We start from the raw sequence: 18,606 nt of genomic DNA, 5'->3' as shown, positions 1-18,606 counted from the left end.
CTTTGCTCAACAATGAGAAGTTCACAAGCTAGCAGAATGTTTGAATTTTTTTTTCGTTTTTATTTTTAATTTTTTATTTATTTTTTTTATTTTTTTTTTTTGTATTTTTATGATATCAAAGAAAACTTGTGGCGGTTTTCTCCGTGTGCTCCTGATTATTCTTGCCAATATTATGATGGTTTTCTCCGTGTGCTCCTGATTATTCTTATCAATATTTTGATGGTTAATCCGTGTGCTTGCGATCATACCTGCGGTTTCGGTCAAAGGTCAAGGTCACACCCATCCAAGATGACCGCCGTGACGTCACAATCCAAAATGGCGGACCGTGAGAAATCTGAGAAGCACTAGCAGGAAGGATGAACTTTTTTTCTCCTTGGATACTATCGAAGCCAACCTCCCTTTGCGATCGATAGTGCGCGTTCCGCAACCCACATTAATGAAATAGATATTATTTACCTGCAAGCAACACGTGGCGACATCTGTTGACGACAGCCAGAACTACTTGCATTAATTTGCTTTGCATTAGATAACTTAACTCTCGCTGATGAAATATTTCAAAAACTCTATTTAAGAAATGGTTCCAATTGTAGAAAACTGTTAGTTTGTATCTAACATTAGTCACAGAAGCTACCATGGATCGTGGTTTGTTATCTGCAGCTGAATCGGAAGGAAGCCGCTGTAGATACTGTGGCAAGGATTTTGCCATGAGAAGGAATGCTAGACGTCATGAGAAGAATGATTGTGCTAGAAACTCACTACGCAACATGTTAAGCTGTAATCGTTGTAGCAGGTTGTTAACACGAATTGACAGCTTAAAAAGACATGGAAGAACATGTAAAGTCAAGACTACTTACGGCATAGAGGACACCGATGGATCCACTAGACTAAAGAAGAGTGATCTGCATTACGACAATAATTTTCCTTGTCCTGAGCGTGATGGTATTAGCTCACCCGATCGTGATGAAGAACATAAATTGAAGGAAGCTAATGGCTTCGGGAAGACTGAAACTAATGGAAGTATCAACACCGTGAAAAGTGAGAATACATTCAAGCCTATATTCAGTAGATCCTCCATTCTTTGTAAAAATGATGGACCCCTAAAAAGGAAGCATGAAGACGATGAAGGCACTTCGACATCATCGATAGCGAATTCATACGGTAATCTGGGTGAAGAGGATGTCTTCTACAGTGATTGTTACAGTGACTCTGAGGCTGTTGACAAAGGCATAGACTGTGATGAAGCACCTAGAGCTGACAAGATCGAAGAATGTGGCGATGTCCTGAGACCGAAACGATAGAAACGTCGTGTTATAATAAATCTGATAATGCTTATTATGATCACTGGGACGATTGTGATATTAACAGTATTTATAATAAACAAGCAAGTAAGATGGTTGTAGAAGAGATTGATTACACATCATGGAAAGATCCAAACATATTGGTTGACCGGCTAAGACTTCTACATGGCTCGCTTTGTGCAGGAAACTATTCGTGCATCAAAGAAATATCCTTCATACTCAAAGAACTGAGGAAAGCCGGCTACATACAATAATGGCTTCTTTTACTTGTATTTGTGTAATGTTGAGAAGTAATTAAATATTGAAAGTAAAAATTTAGTCTATTTATTTCTTGTATTCTGATTTCCAACTAAGCCTGTGTGTTTCCGCTACTGTATGTGTGATAATTCCGTTTCCTGTGTGTACTGTGTGTATACGTTTCGTTTCCTGTGTGTACTGTGTGTACGTTCCGTTTCCTGTGTGTACGTTCTGTTTCCTGTGTGTACTGTGTGTACGTTTTGTTTCCTGTGTGTACTGTGTGTACGTTCCGTTTTCTGTGTGTACGTTCCGTTTCCTGTGTGTACGTTCCGTTTCCTGTGTGTACTGTGTGTACGTTTTGTTTCCTGTGTGTACTGTGTGTACGTTCCGTTTTCTGTGTGTACGTTCCGTTTCCTGTGTGTACTGTGTGTACGTTCCGTTTCCTGTGTGTGTACTGTGTGTACGTTCCGTTTCCTGTGTGTACTGTGTGTATACGTTCCGTTTCCTGTGTGTACTGTGTGTACGTTCCGTTTCCTGTGTGTACTGTGTGATCATTACATTTATTGCATGTAAATTGCATAAATTGTGCGTACATTGCGTAAATTACGTGTTGGAGCTGATGGAGCTGTTGGAGCGCTTGCAGCTAATGGTCAATTGAAGCATAGGAGCAAAAATGTAGATGGATCTGATGACGTGAATTGTAGCTCTTGGAGCCTGGTGTATATTGGAGAGATCGAATTTTTTTTTCGATCAAATGATCCTCTTTTTTAATTTGTAGATTTGACTCTAGTTTTATTGTAAATGGTTCTTGATTTGACTAGCGTATTATTCCATACGGTGCATGTATATAAGCGAGTCCTAGACAGTAGATCGCTCAGTTTGTTACTGACGTCGGCGGTGTAAGGATCGTCTAGTTTGTTTCTTCTGGTGCATAAGTCGTGTCAATTAGCTGTTCTTGAGACCTCGATGGCATCTTTACCGTCTTTAACGTCGAACTCGATGGAGGTTGTACCGTCGACTACGGGAACCTTGACGACAGCTACGACGGAGAAGGAGCAGATTCCGTTGACAACCACGGCGACAACACTGGAGGAGACTTCATCAGACGCGATACCACCAGCAGAAGAGACTTTAATGCCGGTAGTGCTGGCTGTGCAGGAAAACTCGACGAACTTCGTTTCGCCCTCGATGGAGGCTTCAATGGATGCCGAATCGACAACAACTAACGAACATCGGTGTTGTTACTGTGACAAGATTTTCTCAAACAGCAGCAATGCTCGACGACACGAGAGGAGCGAATGTGCCAAGAACCTATATCGTAAAATGTTTGTTTGTGAGAAATGTCATAAGCAGTTTGCCAGAAAAGATAATATGAAAACGCACACGAAGGCATGCAAAGGTCCTGCTGTGCGGCAGAAAGTAAAGGTTTCGGCGCAACAACGATGCATCGATGTGCATAAGAGTATGCCTGGAAATGGTACTACTGTTGCAACGCCTGTATCTGAATCAGGTCTGAAAGGCTCGTCTTCATCACCACGGTATCCTTGCAGCTACTGTGATACGTCGTTCGCATTTTCCCATGATGCACGAAGACATGAGCGGAGCAAATGAACGAAGAATCCTTCTCGAATGAAGTTTCGCTGTGATGAGTGCCTTAAATGGTTTACTCGAATTGACAGTTTGCGACATCATGCGAAAAAATGTAAAGGTGGAGTCTGTGCTCCTGCTGAACTACCTGTCAACATTTCGACACCTCGCTTTAGATTGGAGACTCGTGAGCGTACAAGCAAAAAAACAGATGTGCAGAAACCGATTGCTATGACGTCTGGACATGGAACTAAACCTAAGACTGTGTTCGGTGCATTACAAGTAAACGATAATGGATTCTACTTGGCGCAGTCTGCATTTCGTGGAACGTTGAAAGACTATTATTATCTAAATACGTTCGGTGAGTTGAAGGACATTTGTACTTTTCTTGATGATATTAGACAGAACATAATCAATCAGCTTACTGATGACGTTGCGACAAACGGACCTTTGAAATATAACTTGTGGTTGGACTGTCGATATGGAAAGCCGTATCCGTTAGATGACAAAGTGAAGAAGTGTGCATTCAAGACATCGGCTGCAGTAATTTACAGTTCTGACGATGTGAAGCAAACTGTTAAAAACGGTATCCAGAAACTCTGTCAAGAAGAGGAGAACTATGTAAAGGTTCTGGCTGGACTCTGTCTAGTATAAACCGATTGGAGCTAAGAATTAGTCATTTCACACCGCTGCGGAACTAAATGATTGTAAATTTGCTGGCTTTCGTAAGTGATCCTGTAGTAGAATAGAAATTATGTAATAAATATTATGTTTGTGAAAGAACTTTTGGTGTTTAATTCCTCGAACCTGTTACTATTATGTTAAATTGATATTTTTTTTTCATCGTCCAGAATCGTACCAAGGACCTAAGTCGATCTAATTAATCAGTACATTGATTGGAAATTTATTTAATGATATCTGAACTTTTTGCCGAATCTCTAGCTTTAAAATTATGAATTACCAATATGTTGGTGTTGGTGGCTTATAGGATGATGATGACAGTAAAGGTTTTAATGTCTCTTTAAGAATGTTGAACATGGAATAATGAAATTATTATTTTTTTACATCAAATTAAACATTATTGCATCGATCGGGTATCGAACCAAGGACTGAAACTGATCGAATCAATCTGTAAATTAATGAGTGATTTATTTAATGAATTTTGGAATTTTTTACGATTTTCTAGCTAAATAATTACACGATTCCAAGATGGCGGCCAAATGACAAGATGGCGGGTGACAGCTATAATAAATGATTACTGCACTCTAGCGGATAAGAATTAAACTAACAAGGTGTCAGCGCACTCTCGCCGACGATAACAAGATGATAATGGCTACCAGCAGACGAAGACAAGATGGCGGACATGACATCATACTAGTTGACCTTGTTATTGGTGGTGGTAGGTTAGTCTGTAGGTGACTTCCATGGTGGAAGGAGCCTGTCGCCATTTTTAGTTTTTTTTGACCTCGTCGGGTTCGAACCGAGGACTCCGAACTCCGTGTCTAAAAAGTATATTTTTTATAAAAAATATATTAAAATTTTATTAATTTAATTTTTTTATGAATTTTAAAATTTTTTTCATTAAAATCGGATAATAAATAAAAAAGTTAAAGATGGAGGGCGTAACGGAAATTGCAACGGTGACGTCATAATCCTATAAATGGCTTAATGTTGGCTTGAGTTAAGGATGCTTAAGCCAGTTTTAGGAATTTTCAGCCGCTGGGATTTTTAAGGACTAAAAACGGGAATTTTTCACTCGAAACGGGAAATTTTTCCCTCGAAAAGAGAAATTTTTAATTTGTGGAATTTTTTGAGATTTTTTGGCGGAACTTTTTTCCACAGAAATGGAAATTTTGGCGAATTTTGAGGAATTTTGGGCAAATTTTGCCCAATTTTGGCGGATTTTGGCGATTTTTGAGGATCAAATTCAAGGTCAAAGGTCAAGGTCACAACCATCCAAGATGGCCGCCGTGACGTCACAATCCAATATGGCGGTCGACAATCATCAATCCGCACCCAGAACCCAGATCTAGTAGCCCCATTTACATACTACTCCTGGTCATCCTGATTACTGTTTTTAGATTTTACCCTAAATTTCTCCAGACAAAAAGCTGGGATTGTTTCTTACAATATACAATGTTGCTGTTCTGTTTGGGAGTGTTATGTATCATCGTCTATACAGTTTAAATTTCTTTACATCAGTCATATTTATAATAACTTATGGATATTTTTAGTTAGTGCATTTATATTAAAACATCTGTATCACTTCTAAACAGTGTTCGCAGTTATTATTGATTGCCCGGATTATTACCCTTGCATTTTGTGTTATTCAGGTAACTCCAATACTTAAAGTTATTTGTAAATCGTTCCCAGAGTAACTTTAATATTAAAAGCGGCATAATAAGCATAATAAAAAAAATAAGTCATTGGTTGATTATTCTATTATCTTTTCCTGGTTTAAAAAAATGCATGAACGAAATATCAATTAAATATAAATTATGCACCAATTTTCGTAAGAAATACTCAGTATTATCTAAACACGTATTTCATACTATTTCTTGGCACCTGGTTTCCAAAGGATTCTTTTGTAAAAATTAAAAATATATTTTCCTTCTGAAATGACTTCACTGTCGACAAACTTTAACTAGAAAAAATTAACTTTAAAACTGACTGCGTAGTTTCAGTTAATTGTCTGCTTAAGCGGTTCTTATAACTGAAAAATCAGTGAATTTCTCTGAGAAACAATATTCGGTCTTGTGAAATTCGCTGCAAGAAAAGTAGAAATCACTGCGAGTCACTGAAATAATTACAATCAATCCCTGATTTAAATTTTAAAAAAATTAAATGGAGGATTTTCTGTTTTTTATTTTTTTTTATTTGAATGAGTGCGATTGACACTCCGTGACTCAGCGAACGAATTTACGACTCATGTGAACCCAGCTTAAGGCGGTAGGTCCTAAAGAATTTGGATTCATATTTCGTGCTTTTTGCACGTGATTTTAAATAAATTCATGATATAAACTTATATAATAGTTTATGAAAGGCTTTTCTTGTTAAAAAGTCATTACTTAATGGTGTTTATGAACTTAATGGTCAACATTTGTGTTAGTCCTAACAGGTACTGAAAGCATATAATCGTGTGGCATACAGTTATGTAGTGGTCGTCTTGAAGCACTTTACTTTTAGTAAATCATTTATAAATCAATAAAAAGGTAATTTTTTCCAAAACACTGACAAAACTACAGTTTTAATGGTTTTAGTAAAACTTTTAGTGATTTATTAATGGTTTACTAAAAATAAAGTGTTTTAAGATGAACTTTACATACGAACAGTTAAATCCAAAGCTCCATACCACATGATTCCATGGTTTTCTGTACCTGTTACGATTGATATAAATGTTTGCCATTGAGTTCATAAAAGAAAACATTAAGTGTAAACATATTGACTTACATTTAATATAAAAATATAAATGATTAAACTATGTATTTATTAAAAATAATGTGCAAAACACAAAATATTAGAAGCAATATATTTAATAATATTACAGTGTTAGGTGCTACGTGTTTGACTCACTTTGCTACCAATTTCGAGAAAGCTAATTTTTATGCGTGTCTCGGTAACAAGTCACTAACTAACTAACTAACTAACCTGTAAAACTGCACCGTCGGCATGCACGTGCAGAGTTCAGCAAACAGTACATCGATTATTACAAACGCACGAACGAACAATTCTCTTCGCATCTTTTTATCCGCTCTCACTGCAACACGAATAAATCGCCTTTGCAAAATGACCAGAAATTGGTTGCCAATAGCTTTGTTTGGAACATTCCATTGTTAAAATATCTGGCCAGAGAGATTGTTGGTAGCAGCCCAGACTGCATTTATTTAGCCGCTGCTTACAATGACGCTTTTCAGAATATCATCATCTGAATGAAATCCAAAAACAATATCAGAATAGTTCCTCACGTCACTTCAGTTTAGAACAAACAACATACTTGGGCTTTTAAATTTAAATATGCCTCAATAGTACGTCTCAATATTCGCTGTTTTACTAACCAATATAAAATTTACAATTTCAGAAGGAATTATATGTTATGCCTATGGGAATGATACCGTAACTGGGTCAGGATATATAAAATACAAAAATTAATAATACAACATAAATATTTTAAACATTCCTATATTTATAATATTTTAGCCAATTTTTATTATCTTCGATATTTATACTCTAATACACTTACGTAGAGTTCCCGTAATGATTAATGACACAATAATTTTTTTGTTAGTGAATTTGTTATTGAACACCCATAGATTTTGTCCTAAAATCGAGTGAGATGTGATAAACACATATATTAGTACATTATTCTTTAGCTAAATACCTACTATTGTAATTTAATTAAAATGCGTAAAAGAATTTGTAAGTTTTCCAAACATCATCGTTACACTTCACGTTACGACCACCATATTGGATCCTATTAATGTTGCAATTTTAGAATTTTTCCAGAATATATCGCATTAAATTTACGGATTTTCAAGATGGCGGCCGTAACGGGAATTGCAACATTAATAGGATCCAATATGGTGGTCGTAACATAAAGTGTAACGATGACATCGTACTCAAACAAGATGGCGGGCGTAATGAAATAAGCAACATTTATATAATCCAATATGACGACCGTAACTATAAGTGCAACAGTGTTTATTAAGTAGTATTTTATTAAATTTTTATTATTTAATTCTATTAATTTTTTTAATGATTTTTTAATTTTTCCCGATTTTCTAAAATAAAAATTACTGATTTACAAGATGGCGGACATGACGTCATACTAGGTGTCGATATATACTTTGACATAAGTGGCGGGGGTCAGTCTGCCAGCAGCCACAGTGAGGGAAGGATTGATCGCCATTTTTATTTTATTTTGCCCTCACCGGGTTCGAACCGAGGACTCCGAGCTCCATGTAGTAAATGTAAGTTTTTTTAATATTGTAATTAACATTTTATTAATTGAATTTTTTCGTTAAAATCGGATAGTAAATTCAGATTTACAAGATGGCGGGCGTAACGGAAATGGCAACGTTGACGTCATAATCCAAGATGGAGGTCATTATATTCTTATTCCTAAAAAAATCCTTATCGGAAGCTGTAGACATGGATGCTTAAGCCGTTTTTAGGAATTTCGTGGTTTCTATGGCAAAACGACTTCTGAGGTTTTTCGAAATCCTAATTTTCGAATTTTTGTGGAAGAAAACGAGAAATGTTTCCTCTAAACAGGAATTTTTGAGTCATTTTGAGTCATTTTTGAGAAATTTTGAGGAATTTTTGAGTCCAAGATGGCCGCCGTGACGTCACAATCCAAGATGGCGGACCGGCACCAGGCACCACAGCCTGACGTCTGTGCCAGTAGCCTCATTTACACACTACTCTTAAGTTTAGGCGTTCCTTAAATTCAATTCTCACGAAATTGGTTTTCACCATCGTAACATTTACTTATGTAGGGGTTGCTTGGTTAGGCACTGGCTTGCCATAGAGCGAGGGTTCGTACAGATATAAGCACTAATAGTTTTCAGGATGGTACTTCGAACGTGTTGTCACGTGACATATATAAGGCAATCAAATATGTTTACTAAACAGTAAACAAATATCTGAATGTGTATTAATTTTGCGGTAATTGGATTTTTGTGTATTATCACGGAAAGTAGTAGCTATATGGTCATTGCAAAGTAGTGTGAAAATGTCTGAAACAGAGAGAATAAGAACGCAAAACTTTTCTTCTGATGAGTAAATGAAGGTGTTGAGCCTAGTTGAGAGGCATAAAAATATAATAGAAAATAAGAGGACGGTAGCTGTTTCGAGCAAAGAAAAGGACGCAGCATAGGGGAGTTTATTCGCTTTTGTAATTTAGTCTAAGTTTAAACTAAGTTTTAGTAGCAGATGAAAATAAAAAAATCAGTTTATTTCCTTTAGGAAATACAAAATTCGTTGTAAAAGATGTTCTTTTAAGACTTTTCAACAGAAAAACCTTTAATTACTTCCTTATTAGATCAGTTCTTAAATAAAAGTGGAGTATGCGAACATACTCGAATGTATTTATAATAAAGGAGTTCATATTAAGTTCACCTTAAGAATACTCAGGTCTTCAGTATGGCTAGGTTAATTTTAATTCCTAGTGATATTTTTTTTGATAAAAGTTACTTGTGTCTGGAAATAGCGTTTGTCTTAACCGTGTAGTCTTGCATTTTGTGAATAACTGATTTATATTATAACATTAATGTAGATGGTTTTGTATTCTATAAATTTACACTTTATTTGTTGTAAGTATGATTGTTATCCTTTACCAAAATCTGCTAAATACGTTGTAGGGCAAGGGGAAACAAAGGATTTTTTAAAACAAAGCATTTTTAATCATTTAATTATTTTTGAATCATGTACTAGCCCACTTTGTCAATCTACAGTGACAAAATTTCTAGGATGCAAAGAACCTTTCAGGTAATGAGAACATATCAAAGCTCACAAATTAATATTACCTTAATGTATAATTCACTGATAAACACATAATATTTACTCTTTATGTACTTAGAGATAACTAGAATATTCTTATCATTATTTAATGTATTAATAAATTTGTACAAAAACCCGTGAAAAATAGAAAAGCACATTTTTCCTAGAGCACAGACTTACTTATTTTATAAGGAGATTAGTAGGTCTTATATAAATGTATTTAAGGAACAATTTAGCAGGACATAAGTTCAAATCTTAATTAAACTGTTCTCACAACCTGTTGTAATGAAATATAATTTTAAGGCGTCATTAGAGATTGGTGATCACATTTTGCTGCAAGGTGTGTTAATTATGAAACATTACCACGAGGAGGCAAAATAAGGTCTGAAATTGATCTACTGGCATTCATTGTATTTGGTCTCTACTGTTTTTGTGTATTTGGTAAAGGGACATCACCACAAGAAACAAATTTTATGTTCACCACAGAATATAGTAATGAGAAAAATATTTAGTAACTACACATTATTATTATTATTATTCAACATTTTTAAATTAAAAATGCAGTCAAAACTTGTTAGTTATCCTCTCAAAAAATATGTATTTATTAGTATATAATAATTTAAATTGAAATCTTAAAATATTAGTACATTTTGATTGAAGTAAAATTTGTACACCTAGTATTTTGTTTTAAATCCAACTATTTAAACATTATATATATGTGTTAGTAAGTACACATAACAATTTCTTCTGTTTAAGGTAAATTTACTTTTACAAATCACACGTTACAAACTGTTAAAATAATTGTTCACAAGAAATGCCCTCGTATTCCCATACTGATTATCAACTTCATGTATGTTGATGGGCAGCTGTCTATTGGCTATTGCTAGTTCCAGTTCAGCAGGAACTCCTTCATGAGGAGGTAGTTCTTCGTTGTTTTCGACACATATGTTGTCGTGAACGCAACATGCCACAATCACTGCCATGACTGTATAAACAGAAACGCGCATTCCCACTGTAAGTACGGGGAATCTCCGCTTGAGCACCACATACTGGCGTTCCACTGTATTTCTTGTCCTTATGTGCCTTTCATTGAACGTTACTTCACCATTGGTCCGGCAATTCAAAAAAGGAGTCAAAAGGTAATTCTAAAATATAAAAAAATTAAATTGATTTACAACAGAAATAGCACACTTTGGACACCACAAACTTTGTGATGTACATAATATGAGATTATTTTCTTCAAAATAAATTTAGGTACATTCTAATTGTTTCCTGCTTTAAAACAATATGGCAAACAATATGGTAGGAAAATGGCATTAACCTTTAGCGGGTATCCACTGTCTCCTAAGAGGAAAACATCTCCATATTGACCAATTTCAAACAATGCTCTTCGGTGGCTGTAGTGAAAAATGGCTGTTTCATGCGTGGATCCTGGCCAACGAGCAACAACATCTCTAACTTTCAGGCGTGCATCACTAATTGTCTGCACGTTTATAGAAAAATGCCTCTTTCTGTTCCGAAATATTTCGGCATCATCTCTATCTGCAAAAGAATGCAAAGTAATTAGATTTATTTTTCACTCGCTAACAATTTTTCAGACTGAATAACATCTTTGTAATTTCTAATAAGAAAGAAATGACATGCTTAGTTATATTAATAACTAAGCATTGTGTTATTATTAATTTAAATAAAATATATAAATTTTTTTTCAAATTACCTTACATTAACTTGTACCAAAACTTTGCATAACAAATGAATTTTTGTTTTCCAATGTAAGGTAATTACAGGATACCGAAACTACGTGATTTTGTTTGTTTATTTTTTCAGCCACCATTGCCTAGCAACGCAACGTAAATATTTATTTTACTGGCAACAATAATGTGTTTGTTTACTTAAAGTTTTATGTTTTATATAGATGTTTTTTCCTAAGATGTTGCGGCAACTGAATTAACTTTATTTACTTATTTACTGACAATTTTCAGGCCGTTAAGAACCTTTTGGTTTGATTACCAAAAACAAAAATAAAAATATGACCAAGTATAAGTTTTGTACCTAACTTAGTAGCTCACAATGGAAGTAAAATATTATTATAATTTAGTGTTTGGTGGCTATTATAAAAAAAAATATTAATAAAGGTTTTGGAAATGTCAAGTAAATCTAACTTCCATAAGGGACCAAACCACCTAATGTAAAATATAAAAAAGTTTTTTTTTTTTTCAATAACATACCTGAAGAGAAAATTTTCACATGGGTGCAGTCAATGGTTCCAGTCACCTTAGGAAATTGAGCAATTTTATTAAAATCCCTGTGGTCTTGCTCTATCTATTCTGCACCTTCGGGAAATTTTATGAACAGTGGTTTTAAATTGGCAATCGCAGAAGATACCCTTTTAACAATTCTGCAGGCAGTACTTGTACAAACGCCTCCAAAATCACCACCAACTATCAGGAAGCACCCAGTAGCATAAAATCTCAATGCTATGAGTAGTTGCTGCAGTGGGCTTGTAGGGTGGTTCCTAGAAATAATAAGTAGGCAAATTTCAGAAAATAATTAAAATTATAAAGTCACAGTTTATTAAAGTTATACTACAAAATTGTTCTTTATATTATCACACTACAAAATTAGTTTTTATATTAATTTATAACTATACAATATCATTGAACACAACACTTGTGTACTTAACTAATATTTTAACATTACTGGCCTAATCACATAACGTGATTTATAATTATGTATGGTATTAATTAAATATATATATATCTGAAAACGTTGTGCTACGGTAGCAGCCTAGGTTGGAACCTTAAAAACATTTAGCTAATGTAAAGCCAATACGTTCAGTTCAGTAAGTTTGATTTTCAGGCAATTCACAATTAGGATCATTAACTGAAGAGCTTAAAGTATTTTTTTTTACTAATTAATTTTACTAACCTTAATAAATGCCAAATTCTGCTGTCACAGCTTTTTGGAAAAAAAATATACATATATACTAAAATTCGGAAAATACTTTTTTTAACACTAAAGACGTTCCTCTACTTAACCTGAAGACGGCATTTTAAAATTCCAACTAGTTTCCGAGAAATCACCGTTTAAGTAGGGGCTAAGGCCTATATGCTCATTACAATACCTGTGCAAATATGCGGCCGCTGCTATTTTTTACGTATCAGTGTGTGTATGTTTAGGAGAGCTTAATTTCAATATTGAGAATGGTCAATTAGGTTAGCTAAATTATAAATACTTTCAAAAAAATGTAAAGGTTTAGGTTAGTATGGCTACATTATCAATACTGTCAGCTGTCAATTATCTTGAATGGTTACTTAGGAATTGTCGGTTTAAGATCCTGACATAACCAATCGTTTACGCGATTTTCCAGTATTTTTAATGTAGCTATACGGTAAAACTTCCGTATTGCGTATCCAATATGATAACTTTCTTTATGATGGCATGTTATTCAAGTATATTTAATGCAGCTGCACTAACCTAACATACCGTGCTAAATCACAACAGCAAGCATCATGTACCACAGCATCAATATTTACAGGATCGTGTCCTCAGGATCAAGTGATCTCCTTGGATACGCAATATGGAACTTTTACCAGCTATACTAACCTAATCAATTATTCACAATTTTTTTTAGGTATTTTTAATGTAGGTAGCTTATCTATTCTATAATTTCTCTAGCACGTAAGTCTATAAAAGAAGACATTGACATCATGCGCTGTTTTATTTCTTTAATGTGTGCTACGAGCATGCACAAAAGCGGCCTCTGAGAGGGATGTTTTAAATGTTAGTTTTGGTAGTGGTTGCATCAATTGCATAGGTATTGTTTATAAACTGTGATTTCTCAGAGACCAGTAGTAATATAAAGACATTGTTTTCAGGGTAAATACAAGAGCGTCTCTAGTTTTCAAAAAAAAAATATATATATATACAGAGTTTTAAAACTAATTTACAGAAAAACCGCAACATAAGAAAATTAATAAATTCTTACCTCACATTATCTTTTGACAGGCTTACCTGAACTTATTCAGTCCTTTTTTTTAGTTATTTATTTTCATTCGATATATCAACTAGGAGTGTTATTAGCTCAGGATGTAGAACAAGCTACGCATTATTATGAGTTACAATCATAGTAAATGTTTATTTTCCTAACATTGGCCATAATTGATGTAAAATGTACAATTTCTATATCCTAATATTCACCTAGTATGTGAAATGTTTAAAAGGACGGATAGGTTTAATTTTATCTTGAACAGTGTAGTGCTTAATTTACTTATCAAATTCTCAGGAATATTATACTGCGCTGAACGCTAGATTAATAGGCAAAACTAATCCAAATTAAACATATTTTCAGACAGAATTTTGAACAGTAAATTTCAAAAAGTCCATAAAACAAAATTAAACAACTTATATATATTTCAACTAAAAAACATAAGTCATTACCTGTCGGAAGGGAACTCCAAAACGTGTTCAATGTTTAGCAAAACCTCATTAACAATACATTACTTCATTCGAAATCTCATAAAGAAATCAGTTTCATCCAGCTCTTCATAAAAAATCAGGGATACGTTGAAATACCCGCGGTCGTGGCAGATGTTCCACAACTTCAGCAATAACATTTATACCAAAAATAAAATTTACTTCTACGGCTAGTTCTTCGTATTCCTCCACAGCATCCATTTTATTTTTCTTGTTTTGGGACAGTAAGTAGGCCTACCGCTTAAATAGTTAGGGGCCCGATTTCCCCCACCTAAACTAAGGGATGCTTAAGATTACTTAAGAGTTCCTTAACCATTGGTGAAACGATTCAATGTGCTAGGCAGCCCTTACACAAGCCTTAAGTAGCCCTTAAAATTTAGGGGAGATTGGTGAAACCGGCCATCAGTGTTTTCTCGGAAGTCATATTTCATAGATGCAAAAAATAATCATAGCCGTGTATTTTTCAAAGTTAAAATAATTTCTTGTAGTATTACAAACTATTTCTTGGCAACTGGTTTCCAAATGATTAATTTTTTTTTTGTAAAAAAAAAAAAGATATTTGGGTCTGTGTTTGAATGTTTAAAGACGATGGTTGCAGAAAAAAATGGACTACTTGTTAGGCTTTCAAACACTTTGGTAACATACTCTGCATTTCTTTCCTCGCTGGCTTCGGCGGACTCAGCAAGCTATTTTCAGACTTGACTGGACCAGTGGTCCGTGTTGTTAGCCCCGGGAGGGAAGGGCCCACCCTAGCTGCGGCACGGTACGTAATCGCGGTGGATCCCCCGCCCCCGCGGGTGCAGCGCGTGGAGCAGGGAGGGGGGGTCGCTGTGACGCAAGCAGGCGGGGAGAGGTGGCTGGGTCAACGCGCGGCTCTGGACCAGGGATCGATAGCACCCTGCGCTGCCGCGAGGCGCACGCTAGGTCCCTCCCACGCCGACGCCTCCTCCGACTGGGGCGTAGGGGAGCGAGGGTCTGGGAACTATTTTCAGCCACTCTATTAGAAATTAAACTAAATTTACTGACTCAACAAAAAAGAATCCACCTCGAATAAACATAGAGTTATTCTTCTCAAGGGGTGAAGGTTAAACACACTCGTAGAAGAAATAATAGTTTTTTTTTTGCAGGAGTCATAACTTTTTTTTAAATTTTTTGCTAGTACACCAAGATTATTTTCGTGGATTCGTGTTAAAAGTTCCCGTCCTTAGAACCCGTGAATTTTCATGAAGATAACGCTAAATTTACAAAGATCCCTAGAGTTTTTCGTAAATTTAAGGTGAACATTTTTAACAGTGTACAAACTTACATGATATAAATATAAATAATTAGTAAAAGTCCCACTTTGGTAATACTTCTGTGAGATTTGCATAAAATATTATTTTAATTGAATTTCAACAAAATCTCAGACGATTATAAATTTCATCATTCAATTCCGAATCACAAAAAAAAAATAAACTAGGAAAATGGGTTAAAGGTAAAGAATTAATTTTGTTCGATAAAGTTCAGGTGTACTCTTAATAATATCACACGTATACATATCTGTATGTATCTTTAGAGTTCCAGATACTACATTATGAATTGTTAAAATAAAGAACACTTAAAGAAGACTTTCATTTATTCACTTGCTAACAGTTTTCCCTTTTTTTTACACACAATCCAGCCCAACATTTCTAACACCATAAAAAAAACCTCATACTCCACCTAAAGTAGTGTGGAGCGAAAGAAAATACAAATATATGTGTGCGTATTGCTGATGCCCCACAATAAGAATAAAGAACCAGAAAAAGTACTCCGTGGCACATGTTGAAACTTTTGTTCAAACACTTATTTAGAATCAAACCGCTTCGTCATAAATGAAGGGATCCAACGGACCTCAATCGAGAGTATTCCTCGCCGCTTACCATCATGGATCACGATCCATGATGGTATTTCAACTTGAAATTTTAAATTTTAGCAAGGTCTAAACGTGGTGGATGTCAACGCCAAGTTATTTTTATTTTTAATATTTTTAAGGTGTTTCTGTTTACCCTCCCTGCACCGTTCTCATCTCATCAACACTCAACCCGCCTAGTGAGGGGTGTGTTTGTGCTAGTGAGACTGAGTGATAAGAGAGAGACCATCTTATTTCCGCTAGTCTTAACTTTCCCGAAATCGCTCCAGGCAAAACTCTCAGGTGGTACTTCATCAACGGTTATTTCTAAATCCTTCCCAAATGCCCCTTTCATCTCTTATTTATATGTATGTCTCTAATTACCTCGCTGTCAACGAGACTTTCAGCCTAAATAATATAAATAATTAGGTTTAGCGTATAAGAACTATATTAAAATAGCATAAAATAAATCCACTAAAACTTGCCGTGTAAGAAAATTTCGGTAACATTCTTAGCAATGTAGCGAAAGTTTTTAACGTATACAATGTACGTGTAATTTACCATATTCTATGCATCTGTATTTTTCCCCATACAAACAAATGATAAAATAAAAAATTTTAAAACTTTTAATTAAATAGCTTTCTTGCATGTAAGTCAGTTCGTTATAGATTTTACAATCAATTTTAAACTAACTTCCCGATGAGCTAGAGACTTTAAACTTTGAACATAACTCAAAGCTGGATGACAATGATGCAATACTAACTCACTTTGTTTACAAATTTGTTTGTTCATTTGTAACGAATTTGTTTGGTTGTGTTTTGCAAAGTCCGCAGATTCGTTGCATTAGGCTACGAGCAGAAAACTACAATGTTGCAGGATGCATAACGTAACAGTTTACTTTAGAGCTTCGTCAATAGATAACGTTGCATTGAATTTAACAAGCATTGTCGTTTGGTGCGTCCGTCACGTCTTATCTCCTTACTTATTATCCATTTTGAGTTTTTAACTTTAGCATTATTTTTGTAGGTGTTTAAAATTCGCCATCACAAATTTTGATTACAATCTGTATGATGTAAGGAATAAAATCAGATAATTAATCTGTACTTAAATTTAAATTGAATAAATTACAAAATTTCACACACACAATACTAAAAAGCAGAAAATAATAATTAAATAAAAATTATGTTTAAAAAACAATGTTTTTAAAATGGACAAAAAGGTATAAAATAATTTGTCCTAGCCCCGAAAATATTTATAACCATATACAGATACCTAATCTCATACCTAGTATCATTGTCTCTCGTTGTCTTAAAAAATTTTATTGTTTATTTTTAACACCTATGAATTAACTTGTAGGACGCATGTAATAGACAATTGGTGCATGAATAGTTCACTTACACCTGCAAAATATAATTGATGCATGAAGTCTTAACTAACAATTTTATTGCACTGCAAACGATATGAACTGTTGTGTGAGTTTTCCCAACGACAGATACTCCTTACACTCCTTGCTATTTTTGATCGCATGAGCCCCACGTTTTCGTTTTAAATCTCACTAGTTAATTAGTAGGTGTTAAAATTCCTCAGGCCAAATATATATGGTGTTTTAAATCTCTACAGGGCTAGGAGAAATTATTTGATTTTTTTGTTCGTTTTAAAAACACCATTTTTCAAAATTATTTTACTTAATTATTATTTAAGTTGAATTTCCCTTACAGTTGTACAGGTTTATAACTTCCAATACATGTTTATAAAAGTTATAGAAAAATAATAATAATAATAATGTTTTTACTGAATCTATAGGCATACAAGTAACTTCATATTTTAATGTGACTAGAATAAAGTGGTGAACAAGGATATGAAAATCGTTCGTGCACGCGTGAGTGCACTATATAGCAGGCATGCATAAGGCGTGGCAACACCGCGTCGGGAAGTCACCCTGTGGCTGCACGGGGAAGGGTGGGTGAAGGGAGGTATGAGGCTCTTTTACTCTCTCCCCACTCCTTCCTTCAGCCTTTTTTACTGTAACTGCCATCGAGTGTTGCGGTTTCTTTTTATCTGGTGTCATGCGAGTGCGGCACCGGACCGGGCGTTTTTTTTGTTTTCGGAAATGATTTGTGCTTTGATAATAAATATGCGTTTTGATAGGTAAAATTGTGAAGTGGGAAGTTAGATAGGTTTTTAGAGGTAAAGAATATATTGTGAATAATAGGTAAATATGTGTTATTAAATAACGAAATTAGTGTATGGTCATTGGCGTAACGCTGTTGGCCTTTATAAAATAATAATAGCTCTATGTGTATTATGGTATGAACATCACTAACATCTGTACTGAGTAGTACGCAGTACTGAGCAAATTACGTCCAATGTTGCCAGATTTATGGTACCCGACTTGTTAACATGAACATTCATATTTTGCATACAATCCATTATGATAAGTTTTAAGAGTTTTAATTGTGCTGTTACCAGTGTAAGCTGTCACCTGCAACTTTATTCCTCCCCCACTTGCTCAGTCAGTAGCTAACACCTTGAGGTATACCAACCTCCAGACTTCCGTGTTTGTAAGGTTGCCGGCAGAGTCGAGTCTTTATACAAGGGGTAAGCCGCTACGACTTGTTCCACGTAATCATACGTGGCCCG

Source organism: Bacillus rossius, chromosome 3, assembly GCF_032445375.1.
Source record: "Bacillus rossius redtenbacheri isolate Brsri chromosome 3, Brsri_v3, whole genome shotgun sequence".
In the NCBI taxonomy this organism is placed as follows: Eukaryota; Metazoa; Arthropoda; class Insecta; order Phasmatodea; family Bacillidae; genus Bacillus; species Bacillus rossius.
Note: the sequence above shows the minus strand (reverse complement) of the source record.